Source organism: Garra rufa, chromosome 2 (genome assembly GCF_049309525.1).
Source record: "Garra rufa chromosome 2, GarRuf1.0, whole genome shotgun sequence".
In the NCBI taxonomy this organism is placed as follows: Eukaryota; Metazoa; Chordata; class Actinopteri; order Cypriniformes; family Cyprinidae; genus Garra; species Garra rufa.
The window spans coordinates 54598673-54611971 of record NC_133362.1 but is presented as its reverse complement, the minus strand read 5'-3'; the positions used below and the strand labels follow the sequence as shown (position 1 = coordinate 54611971).

Here is a 13299-nt window from a genome sequence, read left to right as displayed (position 1 = left end):
TACTAAATTAAGTATTTATTTTTTGTGTGCATAGATGAGGCAGACAGAATACACACATTGACGCCTGTATGCATAATATGATTACCTGCATCTAATAGACACTCCACAGATGTTTGTTCCTTCACTGACACAGCACTTGGAGTGGAAAACTGGTGAAAAATGACAGTCTGTGGGGTGGTCTCTGGTTCTGGAGCAAGAGGGGTCTCAGCAGAAGAGGTATCGTCTAAGCATTCCTGAAATTGAGCAAAATGAGTGTAATAAAAAATGTTAGTTTTTTTAATCAATAGTCATAGTCTGTTATCAAAAAAGTTTAAAGGCTCACCTGAGATGGAAATGAGAATGGAATGCCAGATGAAGACACTTCTTGCATCTCTGCATCTCCTAGGTCTGTCTTCATGCTTTTGTGTTTGCCAAAGTCAAGAGGCACAGGTCGACAGCCTGGCTCCACATATTGCAGGCCAAACCTCTCTCTTGTGTCCCTGCTGGAGATGTGCAGAGCTGGATATTTGGGTTGCCCTGTCACTCTTATAGATGCCCTGTTTAACTCCATCATCAAAACAGGGTCAAACACTCCAGGTAAGACAACCCCAGGCTGCTTCAGGTCCACTAGCCGCTGATAATTCCAGCGCGCCACACCAGTCATTCCCTGTGCCTGGAACAACTCAGGAGAGACGCGATTGCCTGTTACCCACTGAGCCTGGTGAAAATGAAACCCCTCCTGCTGGGAAGTGCCTCTGACGGGGATCCAAATGGGGACAGCAGCTCCATCACCCTTGACATGATTGAGCTGTAGGGTTCCACCATGCCTGTAGAGGATTCCTTCCTCCACCTCAGGGTCACTTAGGCAGCCTCTAAGAATGTGGATACGCTGAATCCACCACATTTTTAACATTGATGGTTTAAAAAGAAAGATGTTGTTGGGATCCTTTGCCAGATGGAAATGGTGAAGCACTTCTTCCACTCTTTGGAGCAGCTCTCTGGGATGTGGCACTTTTGTCCTGCAGTGCTCTCTGATGTGCTGCTTGGTGGGATTAGCAGGCTCGATACCACAGAATTTGTATGCTTTCTTCAGTTTTTCCATGTCACTTTGATCAACTACAGAGAAGGCAGAAGAGAGGAACTGGCAGAATGAGCTGTACAGAGGATGGTGCTCCGAAAAACACTCCCTGGTGAACCGCCGCATACAGTGAAACAAGTCCAGTTTAACAACCATGTCCTCATTGAACTTCCGGCAAGCGGCATGTAAATTCTTGAGGTTTCCTGATGTAACCTCTGCCACAATAGCTTCAGTGGTCCTCCAGGCTTCCCACTGCTGGTGCTCATAAGGTCCTGGGTCCATCACTCTGAAAGCGGCACAGCAGTCCCTAATTACATAAAAGGGGAAAGTTAAATTAAGTTTAATGTATTTGACATGCATAACCTTGATTCGTGATTCATACCTGTCCACCCACTGGTACTTGGCCTTGGGAATACCAGCAGCACTGTAGCGATTGGCCAGCCCACAGTACATTGACTCCAGGGAGTGCTCACTTTCACTCTGCAGCATCACCCAGGACAGAATCATCCAGTTCTCATTCATCACAGCATAGGATGACATTGTGCCAGATGAGAGGGTCACTTTTCTAGCAACTTTGCGTGTGTGATCTGACCTGAACACCTGTCCAAAAGTGCCTTGTAGGAGCTGAGTGAGAGCTGCTTCCTGCCGCTGATATTCATGAAGAAGGCACTCTACTAAATAGTGTGCAGAGACAGACACCCCATGCCACCCATCAGTGTCTTCGTAACCCCCAAACGGTCCAGGTGTGTCATCCTTCCTCAGTGCCCCAGTGATGGTTTTCTGACCATACAGCCCTGCTTCAGCATCCCTGACGTTCTGCACACTGAGAAGGTAGGCCAGATGGGCTCTTTCATATTTAAGGTGAAGTGCCTCAGACAGCTGGTTGGCCATGTCATTAGGGGATTTTCCAGAGCGCCTCAGTTCATCCATTACTGTTTTACAGATTGCCTTCTTATGGGTGAGGAAGGCTGGCAAGATGTTTGTGAATCGCTGTGGTAGCATGTCTAGCGAACCAGTATTTTTTGCATGCCTTACAACACAGACGTGAAGCAAGGATGTAATATTGGCTGGTAGTACCAAGGACCACTCGGGGTCTTCCCACACCAGAGGACACAACATTAGGACTTTGACAGCCGTAGAGACAAGGCAGGATGTAATTGTTCCTAAGCCTTTCCATTATACTGTGCTCAGGTTTCCAAATGAAAAAGGGATGGAGCTGGAAGTATTTGGGTGACGGAAGACCAGTGTTTGTCTCTATAAGCTCAGGCTGAGGTGGATAGCGCCACAAGGAGACCATATTCATGAGGTTTCTTACTGGGTATGATCCTGGCCAGAGCCCCATGGACTCCATCTCTGTCTTCATCCAAATTCTTTGATAAAGAGAACAGTTCCAGCGGCTAATATCTTGCAAGTAGCTGGGAACAGGTGCTTCTGTCTGTGCAGATGGCATTGATGCAGGAGTTGTAGGTGCTGATTGTGCTGCAGGGGATGGTACAGAGCCATCAGTCTGTGAAGAAGGCATACTGGGACTGGGAGGACTAGAGACTGCGCGTGATGTCGGCAGAACTGCATAAATCCCAAAGTAAAAGTAAATTTATTAATTTATATTTATATATATATATGTGTGTGTGTGTGTGTGTGTGTGTGTGTGTGTGTGTGTGTGTGCGCGTGTGTAAAACACTGATTGCACATGATATGCATTTAACTGTCTTTACCTTTTTTGGCCAAGTAGCTGGGAACAGGGGCTTTGGTCAGTGCAGACGGCATTGGTGCAGGTGTTGATTGTGTTGTTGCAGGTGGTAAAGAGACTTCACCCCATGGAGAAGGCCTACACACAGGAACTGATGTAGATAGAGGCTGCAGCAGACCTGCATGAAACAGCACAAGGAGGAAATTAAAAACATAACAAAACATCTAATTCACATGATGTGTGGTTAACTATCTTAACCTTTTTTGGTCGAGTAGCTGGGAACAGGGGCTTTGGTCAGTGCAGACGGCATTGGTGCAGGTGTTGATTGTGTTGTTGCAGGTGGTAAAGAGACTTCACTCCATGGAGAAGGCCTACACACAGGAACTGATGTAGATAGAGGCTGCAGCAGACCTGCATGAAACAGCACAAGGAGAAAATAAAAATATATATTAAAACACAGAATGTACACAATGTGTATTTAATTGTCTTGACTACATTAAACTACTAGAATCATTGTTTATTCTATCATTCTATTTATTCTTGTAATGCAAGTTATAATAAACATTCCACAACAACAAATAAGACCAGTTTAAATACCATGCATACAATTCATGAAGTGCACTCACCCTCACCACTGGCATGTTCAACCCTTAACAGTAGTTAGAACAAAAGAACATGTTTTTTAGAACAGGCAAGAACACTGCCAAAAAAACAACTAAGATAATTAAATTCAGACATGGAGGATCAGAAGTCTGTATGTAACAGAATAAGCCTCCAAATCTGATGTGATAAATTAACCTGCTGTAGAAACGACTGTGGATCCCATGGCTTCAGATGATCCTGAAAATTAAGCATTACAATTTGAATAGTTTTCCTCCAGTGTGTGCAATTTAATGCGTCATAAACATGCTGAACTTGACATGGCTCTGTCTAACACACATGACGTGATTCTTAATTCACTTACTCAGCTGTGTTAGATATTTTGTTGGAGAAAGACTCAGCATAATTTTCTCCAGTTCTTCATCCTCCTCCATCACTATAAAACAAAATCAATGCATCAGTAGGCTTTAATAATCAATATAAGCAAATTTGCATGAATTTTATTAACTTACCAGGCTGATCAGAGGCACTACTGGAAGTAACAGGTGGTCTTCCAGTAGAAGCTGATGGTGATTGCAATGGAGGAGTGTTTATCGTTAGCTGTTTTTGCTGCAGTTTTAAAAGATACTGCTGCAAGTTGTACATTTTGCTGCCTGGAACACACTTCTGCTTCATTATAAAGAAAGCATATCCGTCTGCCCTGGTATCCCAAATTTTTCTCCAAGTATCTTTTGCTCTTGTTCCAAATCCAACAGTATTGTCATCCTCTATCAAAACTGGCACTGGATTTGGCCTTTGAGACAGATACCGTTTAAGATCCTCAATTTCCTTAAAGCTTCTTGAGTATTCAAGAAAGGAAATGAGGCTGTCCTTGCAAGGACCCTCTGGGTTAAACTGCCCAGCCTGTTCTTCTTCCTCAACCTTATCGAACAGGTACAAAGCATAGCCGACATCATTCTCCAATAACCACCTGAAAGGCTTGCCCTTGTACTTGCCGAACTGAAGAATGTATTCTCCCAACACCTCTTGCCTGTCAGAGACATCCCCTCCTCTCTGTAAGACAACAGAACGGGCATTCATCCTGACCAGATCTTCTCTTTGAGGTGTTGACTTATCCTGCAGTGAAGGGTTGTCTTTAATTCTTTTTGCCTCTTCTGATGGGTCCCGGCGTAAATGACCCGATGGTCCTTTCCTGAAAGACACCTTGACTGTCCCAGGAAAAAAAACTGTTTTCTTCATGATGCTGCTCTGAAATCATGGCCACATGAAAATACATAATATAATGAAATAAGACATCAGCATCAGTTATATATAAAATAGTTATTTTAAATTGCAATAATATTTAATAATATAACTGTTTATTAGCTGAATAAATGCAGACTTAGAGCATAAGATACATTAAATTTAAAGTAATGTTTAATAAATTTGTGTTATGTAATATTTATTATATATTTCATTTAATATATGTGTGAGTGTGTATATAAAAATATTTAATATGCAAATGTATAAATAAAAACAAGTTTAACTAATTAAAAATGTTGTTTTATACACACCTTTTAAATTATGACAGTAAATTACATGCACTTTTTTGTCATTTAAAGGTAATATATGTGTGTAATACATATTAATTACATTATAAGTATTTTATCAATGTTAACATTTGTTTAAACATTTGAAGTACATAGTAAGAGATCAATGATGAAACATTCACTCTCACAAAACCAATACATGAGAATATACATGCAATTTATATGATTTTGTAAATAAAATAGAGTAAGTTAATACTGCTAAAGTATAGCATTCAACTTACCTTCTCGGTTTGATGGCTTTAATTGCGTTGATCTCGAACTCGACGTAAAAACAGCGGTCATCTGAGCGGTCACTTTTTGAAAAAGGTAAAGTGTGAGCAAAGGTACTTTAGACAATAAATTATTGTCAGCAAAATAGTTTTGTTTTGTACAACAATTCGGTAAACAGATACCCACCGATCGTAAAACTGTTCTCCCCTCCTCCACTCACAGCGAATGATTGACAGATGACACTAGACTTCTTAAATTCCCCGCCACGGGAAAAGGCGAAACAGCGCCATGAAATCTACACGTGGCCAAATATATATAGCATCCGTAGTGTTAAGCACTACCGTTAAGAATGAATGGGAAAAGTTAAGGGAAGTTAAGCTTAACTATTTTCGGCTGCCGCGCGGAAGGTCCCCAGTTCGAAACTGGGTGGAAACAGCTACTGGCTTTTTCCAAAATTGCTTAAGCCAGGCTCTGCTGCATTCTTAGTCAACACTACAAAGGCCTCTTCTGCCAAGTAGTGTTAAAAGAAGAGAGGCTCCCCGTCAGGTTTCTGTAGTGGTCATCACGTTCGCTTTACACGCGAAAGGTCCTCGGTTCCAAACTGAGCGGAAACAGCTTTTTGCCTTGGACGTAAAACATTAATTGTTTGCATCGTCAGACGAGAGATTTAGTAATCTTTTCCTTTATAGGTTTTTCAACAAGCGATCACCACGAGATTGCTGGCTGTCTTCTCTGCACAAGTTTCTGTAGTGTAATGGTTATCACATTCACCTCACATACGAAAGGTCCCCAGTTTAAAACTGTGCTGAAACAGCTGTTGGCTTTTTCCAAAATTAAGTAGGGATCTACTGCTTTCTTCGTAAACACTACAAATGCCTTCTGCCAAGTGGATTTACCGAGCAGAGACAGTGTTTCTCTTTTGTGGGAAAACATGAAATGTTTGCAAAGTCAGGTGAGGTGTTTAATTATCTTTTCCTTAGTTCGCTCTTCCACAAGCGATCACCAGGAGATTGCTGGCAGTCATCTCTGCACGGGATTCCATAGTGTAGTGGTTGTCACGTTCCCCTCCTGCGAAAGGTCCCCAGTTCGAAACTGGGCGGCAACAGCTGGTGGCTTTTTCCAAAATTGCTTAAGTAGGGATCTGTTGCTTTTTTCGTCAACACTACAAAGGCCTTCTGCCAAGCCGATTTAAAAGAACGGTGGATCCTAATCAAGTTTCTGTAGTGTAGTGGTCATCACGTTCGCCTAACACGCGAAAAGTCCTTGGTTCGAAACCGAGCAGAAACAGTGTTTCTCTTTTGTGGGTAAACATGAACTGTTTGCAAAGTCAGGGGAGGGATTTAGTTATCTTTTCCTTTATTCTTTTTACAGCAAGCGATCACCAGGAGATTGCTGGCTGTGTTCTTTTTACAAGTTTCCATAGTGTAGTGGTTGTCATGGTCGCCTCATGTGAAAGGTCCCCAGTTCGAAACTGGGCGGTAACAGCTGGTGCCTTTTTCCAAAATTTCTTAAGTAGGGATCTGTTGCTTTCTTCGTCAACACTACAAAGGCTTTCTGCAAAGCCGAGTTAAAAGAACGGTGGATTCTAATCAAGTTTCTGTAGTGTAGTGGTCATCACATTCGCCTAACACGTGAAAGGTCCTCGGTTCGAAACCGAGCAGAAACAATGTTTCTCTTTTGTGGGTAAACATGAACTGTTTGCAAAGTCAGGGGAGGGATTTAGTTATCTTTTCCTTTATTTGTTTTACAGCAAGCGATCACCAGGAGATTGCTGGCTGTGTTCTTTTTGCAAGTTTCCATAGTGTAGTGGTTATCACGTTCGCCTCATACGCGAAAGGTCCCCAGTTCGAAACTGGGTGGGAACAGCTAGTGGCTTTTTCCAAAATTGCTTAAGCCAGTGCTCTGCTGCATTCTTAGTCAACACTACAAAGGCCTCTTCTGCCAAGTAGTGTTAAAAGAAGAGAGGCTCCCCGTCAGGTTTCTGTAGCGGTCATCGCGTTCGCTTTACACGCGAAAGGTCCTCGGTTCCAAACTGAGCGGAAACAGCTTTTTGCCTTGGACGTAAAACATTAATTGTTTGCATCGTCAGACGAGAGATTTAGTAATCTTTTCCTTTATAGGTTTTTCAACAAGCGATCACCACTAGATTGCTGGCTGTCTTCTCTGCACAAGTTTCTGTAGTGTAATGGTTATCACATTCACCTCACATACGAAAGGTCCCCAGTTTGAAACAGCTGTTGGCTTTTTCCAAATTGTTTAAGTAGGGATCTACTGCTTTCTCCGTAAACACTACAAATGCCTTCTGCCAAGTGGATTTACCGAGCAGAGACAGTGTTTCTCTTTTGTGGGAAAACATGAAATGTTTGCAAAGTCAGGTGAGGTGTTTAATTATCTTTTCCTTAGTTCGCTCTTCCACAAGCGATCACCAGGAGATTGCTGGCAGTCATCTCTGAACAGGATTCCATAGTGTAGTGGTTGTCACGTTCCCCTCCTGCGAAAGGTCCCCAGTTCGAAACTGGGCGGCAACAGCTGGTGGCTTTTTCCAAAATTGCTTAAGTAGGGATCTGTTGCTTTTTTCGTCAACACTACAAAGGCCTTCTGCCAAGCCGAGTTAAAAGAACGGTGGATCCTAATCAAGTTTCTGTAGTGTAGTGGTCATCACGTTCGCCTAACACGCGAAAGGTCCTCGCTTCGAAACCGAGCAGAAACAGAGTTTCTCTTTTGTGGGAAAACATGAAATGTTTGCAAAGTCAGGTGAGGTGTTTAATTATCTTTTCCTTAGTTCGCTCTTCCACAAGCGATCACCAGGAGATTGCTGGCAGTCCTCTCTGAACAGGATTCCATAGTGTAGTGGTTGTCACGTTCCCCTCCTGCGAAAGTTCCCCAGTTCGAAACTGGACGGCAACAGCTGGTGGCTTTTTCCAAAATTGCTTAAGTAGGGATCTGTTGCTTTCTTCGTCAACACTACAAAGGCCTTCTGCCAAGCCGAGTTAAAAGAACGGTGGATCCTAATCAAGTTTCTGTAGTGTAGTGGTCATCACGTTCGCCTAACACGCGAAAGGTCCTCGGTTCGAAACCGAGCAGAAACAGTGTTTCTCTTTTGTGGGTAAACATGAACCGTTTGCAAAGTCAGGGGAGGGATTTAGTTATCTTTTCCTTTATTCGTTTTACAGCAAGCGATCACCAGGAGATTGCTGGCTGTGTTCTTTTTACAAGTTTCCATAGTGTAGTGGTTATTACGTTCGCCTCACACGCGAAAGGTCCCCAGTTCGAAACTGGGTGGAAACAGCTACTGGCTTTTTCCAAAATTGCATAAGCCAGGCTCTGCTGCATTCTTAGTCAACACTACAAAGGCCTCTTCTGCCAAGTAGTGTTAAAAGAAGAGAGACTCCCCGTCAGGTTTCTGTAGTGGTCATCACGTTCGCTTTACACGCGAAAGGTCCTCGGTTCCAAACTGAGCGGAAACAGCTTTTTGCCTTGGACGTAAAACATTAATTGTTTGCATCGTCAGACGAGAGATTTAGTAATCTTTTCCTTTATAGGTTTTTCAACAAGCGACCACCACGAGATTGCTGGATGTCTTCTCTGCACAAGTTTCTGTAGTGTAATGGTTATCACATTCACCCCACATACGAAAGGTCCCCAGTTTGAAACTGTGCTGAAACAGCTGTTGGCTTTTTCCAAAATTGTTTAAGTAGGGATCTACTGCTTTCTTCGTAAACACTACAAATGCCTTCTGCCAAGTGGATTTACCGAGCAGAGACAGTGTTTCTCTTTTGTGGGAAAACATGAAATGTTTGCAAAGTCAGGTGAGGTGTTTAATTATCTTTTCCTTAGTTCGCTCTTCCACAAGCGATCACCAGGAGATTGCTGGCAGTCCTCTCTGAACAGGATTCCATAGTGTAGTGGTTGTCACGTTCCCCTCCTGCGAAAGTTCCACAGTTCGAAACTGGGCGGCAACAGCTGGTGGCTTTTTCCAAAATTGCTTAAGTAGGGATCTGTTGCTTTCTTCGTCAACACTACAAAGGCCTTCTGCCAAGCCGAGTTAAAAGAACGGTGGATCCTAATCAAGTTTCTGTTCTGTAGTGGTCATCACTTTTGCCTAACACCGCGTGGCCAGCCGTGGATAGTTGGAACACGCTGACAGCCAATGAAATGCAAGCTTTGTTGCCGCTGTCCAAGGTTTTGAATTACACCGACAACCAATCAGATTTTTTCACATTATTTGGGGTAAACGTCTGGACTGGGGTTCGAATCCCGCTCACTGCAGTTTTGCACTCTGCTCAAATGTGAACTTAAAGCAAATGTAAACAAAAAAAGACACCCTACAGCCTTCCAGTAAAAACGTTACATCATTATTTACATGAAACAATTATTGATATTTCTTTTATGTGTGGTTATTGGCCAAAGTAGCTACAGTATTGAATCAGCACCTTGGACAGCATCAGATTTAATAAAACATATATGCAGGACAGTCATCCCAAAGTATACATCCAAAATTTACTTATGCTTGGTTCAGGGATCAGTTATGGAATGTACTTGAGTGGCCTGTTCAGTCTCCAGGTTTAATTTTCATTGAAAACATTTGGTTTAATTTGAAGAAAGCAGTGGCAAAGTGAAAACTAAAGATTATCAGTGATCTCAAAGCTTTTTCAGGTGAGGAATGGGCCAAGATTGCAGTAGAGAGGTGACAGAAGCTTCAAAGCACTTACAGGCAGCGTTTATTGGCAGTTTTAAAGAATAAAAGATTCTGCACAAAATTTGACTTTTAGGGGTTGAATAATTTTGAACATGAACATTTAGAGCCAATTAAATTTTTTTTATTATTATTCATCAGCTTCCGTTTTCAGAATGACTCAAATGTGTATTTATACATTTCTCTAATAGTGTACTGATGCCTTTGTTGAGTTGCTTTTACAAAATTGTGTTCTCTGCAGAAAAATGTCTTCAGGTCAAGGGGGTTGAATAATTTCGATTGCAACTGTATATATATATATATATATATAATTTGCAACTGTAAATCCTGTAAATTTGTTTTTAAAGTTTACATGTTTTTGTGGGTACAAACAAGTGTGATGTATTTTAGTTGCATTTCTACTTTATTAATTTTATTTGCTTATTTTTGTAAATGTGTGTTTATTGGCCAGTTTAGCTCAGACAAAATTAAGCAGAAATAAAAGTTATTTATGAATGTCAGGTTTTAATCTACAAACATCAAATTAACAAAAGATTTAAAAGTAAAAAAACAACATTTTAATTTATATGACATAAAAATAATATTGACATGAGTTGTGGATTAAAAGGTGCTGAACTAGTTATTCAAAATTTCACATGAGAGGTATGTTAAAATCTACATCAGTTCAGCCTGAAATGTGTATATATTTTTTTGTATAGAGAATGACCATAAAGTATGTAATATCAGTATAATATGTTGCATTCAAAAATTTATCTACAAAATAAACAATTTAACCCACTATTCTAATTGATGATAAGCCAAATAGTGTTTGAAGATTAAATCAGGTGAGACAAGTTCTTTACTTAAAATCAATGTTTTATTAAATTGACTCAAACATGCCTTCAGTGGAATTTAGAGAGTTCTAAAACAAGTGTAAACAAAAAAAGAAGAAAAAAAACAAAACACAAGTATAACCAAGGAAATTATAGCTGCTGCAAAGCAATGGGAATGGACAAAAAGAACAAGGTCAATTAGATATATGTACACAAGCAAATAACAATCAGATTAATCAGTACACATTTTACAAACAGTTGCAATTTACCAGAATATGCTCCATTTAGGTCCTTATGTGCTAGAATGGATGTTAAGGACAAAAACAATGACCAATTAAAATGTAACTGAAAGGACTGGATGGAGCAACAGAATGGTGCAACATGAAAATAATGGATGATTACAATTAGAATTTCTATTTTCTATTTCTATTTCTGGGCAGTAAATGTATTTTCCTGCCACTCCAAGGGTCCCTGTTTAAGGACTATGTGGCAGAATCTGCACAGGCGGTCTGCTCGAGAACAGCTCCAGCTGCTCATGCCATGGTCATGCTTAGGCAGAAGAACAAGAACGGGTGGCTGAGCTGAGGGAACTAGGAATTAAAAAGAAGTTTAAGATTTAAGAAAGACAAAAAAAAATGGACAGGGTAAAAATAATTAATTACATGGTTAATATAAATTGCAGAGTTAATATGGAAATGATGGAAATAAATAAAATGACTAAAGCAGAGTTAAGACAACATCTTAGTGTCAGAGAAGTTTACAAAATGGAGGGGTTGTCTACATGTTGTTCATTCTTACCATTTTCACCACTGTCCTCAAAGGCAAGTGATTTGTGTGAAGCGGTGCCAGCAGCACTTGTGCAGAGTTCTGAAACAAAGTACAGTCTTTATGTTTTGCATTTGAACAGGTTATTAGCATCATAGTACGATGACAAATTTTGGTTGTGTTTGTGATAACGATACTAAACTAAATCTGACAGGGTTTCCGCTGGTCTCATCAAATCAAATGTAATACTTTTTATAATGCATTTAATTTTTTTACTGCCACGCACGACCCATATATAAATATTTAACATAAATATATAATAAAAAGGTGATTCTTAACTTATAGGTACTTTTTTTGTTCTTTGGTCATTTTTTTTTTACAAATTCCTCTTCCTTTGTTAAGCTAAAATTAAAACCACCTTAATTTTTTTTTTACTACTTTACTATTATGATTTTTCCATACTTTTCAACCTCCTTTTAGGTCACCTTGTTGCACACCCAGACTTTTAAACTTCAACAATGAAAATACAGTTTATAAATATTACTTATCTGGTAACTATTAATGTACCTGAATTAAGCACTAATAAAATAATAAAAAAAAAATATTATAGTATTTAATTCGAGACCTCTGTCAGAATTACTTATTATACAAAATATAGCTGTCGCACAGTTTTGGTGTCATTTCCACCACAACACTGTGTGTTTGTATGAAAATGTTGACTGACATCAAGCAACAACAAATTAAGAAACATTAAAGTAAATATTGCTTGATCAGTTAATATATTTATTATGTGTAATTTCCACCACATGCTGTTCCTTCAAAGGTGCTATTAAAAAGCAAAAAATGTTCGGTAAATAAGAGTATTTTAAACACATGAAATGCTAAGTATTAATTCAAAGCCAATCAGTGAAGCTATCTTCCATTTTTTCCACAAATAATCTACAGAAATTTCATTTCCACCACACTGTCCTTTGTGGTGGAAATAACATTCATGGTTACAAAGTACAATTAATATGGATTAGATCGACAGTAGATTTGCAGGACTGCAAATGTTTCAATCCAGTCATTCGTTCCAGCATTGGTATGAAGTTTCCCTACAATTACGTTAATTCCATGTCATTTCCACCAACACACACATTTTTTTAAATATTTCAAAAGGTCTCATCACTCATTAAACATTCATCCACAATTTATGAGATCATGCTCTACTTAATATAAAAATTCAAGTTATTTATTATCTAATAAGATCTTACCCAAACCAATGTTTAGTTTCAGAGTGTGACAGGTGTACAGTTCATGATCTGGACCTTAGGGCAGTTAATTTGTCTTGTTGACAACTGTATAAATATTTTACAATCTGAAAAAAAAAAATGGTAAAACTAGTTACAAAAATGATCTTAAGACAATTCCTGAGTGACATAAGTTATTCTATTTTTAAACAACAGCTGTATATTGTGATGTGGTGGAAATTACAGTTGTTCATTGCAAAAAAATAGTAAAATATAAACAATTTCTCTTGTAATCTAAGTTTGAGACCTTAAAACTTGACAAACTATTTGAGTCTGTGTAATGTGACTTTCGCACATTTTTATTTTCTTCAGCTTAGTTGAAGAAACGCGCATAAATATATAACTGGTCAAAGGTTTTTAATGTTTAAAAACAATTCTGTTCTGCTTACCAAGGCTAAAGAAAAAAAAAATTCTACGCTAGTATCTGTTAAAATGTAGTTCATTGTTGTGATAAAAGCTGAATATTCAGCATCATTACTCCAGTCTTCAGTGTTACATGATCCTACAGAAATCATTCTAATATACTGATTTGCTGCTCTGTTATGATTATTGGTGCTCAAACATTATCCATGGTTCTTCTTATTAATATTG

At 39.5% G+C, this 13299-nt stretch overlaps 5 non-coding genes across 5 annotated transcripts; all 5 read left to right on the top strand.

The window, feature by feature from the left end:
* The first annotated feature begins 6360 nt into the window (after positions 1-6360).
* On the top strand, positions 6361-6433 carry trnav-aac (transfer RNA valine (anticodon AAC)). Its single transcript has one exon. It is a non-coding gene; the product is annotated as a tRNA-Val (tRNA).
* Positions 6434-6739: 306 nt separating this feature from the next.
* Positions 6740-6812, top strand: trnav-aac (transfer RNA valine (anticodon AAC)). Its single transcript has one exon. It is a non-coding gene; the product is annotated as a tRNA-Val (tRNA).
* A 126-nt stretch (positions 6813-6938) lies between these two features.
* Positions 6939-7011, top strand: trnam-cau (transfer RNA methionine (anticodon CAU)). The gene has a single exon. It is a non-coding gene; the product is annotated as a tRNA-Met (tRNA).
* A 1151-nt stretch (positions 7012-8162) lies between these two features.
* On the top strand, positions 8163-8235 carry trnav-aac (transfer RNA valine (anticodon AAC)). The gene has a single exon. It is a non-coding gene; the product is annotated as a tRNA-Val (tRNA).
* A 126-nt stretch (positions 8236-8361) lies between these two features.
* Positions 8362-8434, top strand: trnav-cac (transfer RNA valine (anticodon CAC)). The gene has a single exon. It is a non-coding gene; the product is annotated as a tRNA-Val (tRNA).
* The last annotated feature ends 4865 nt before the right edge of the window (positions 8435-13299 follow it).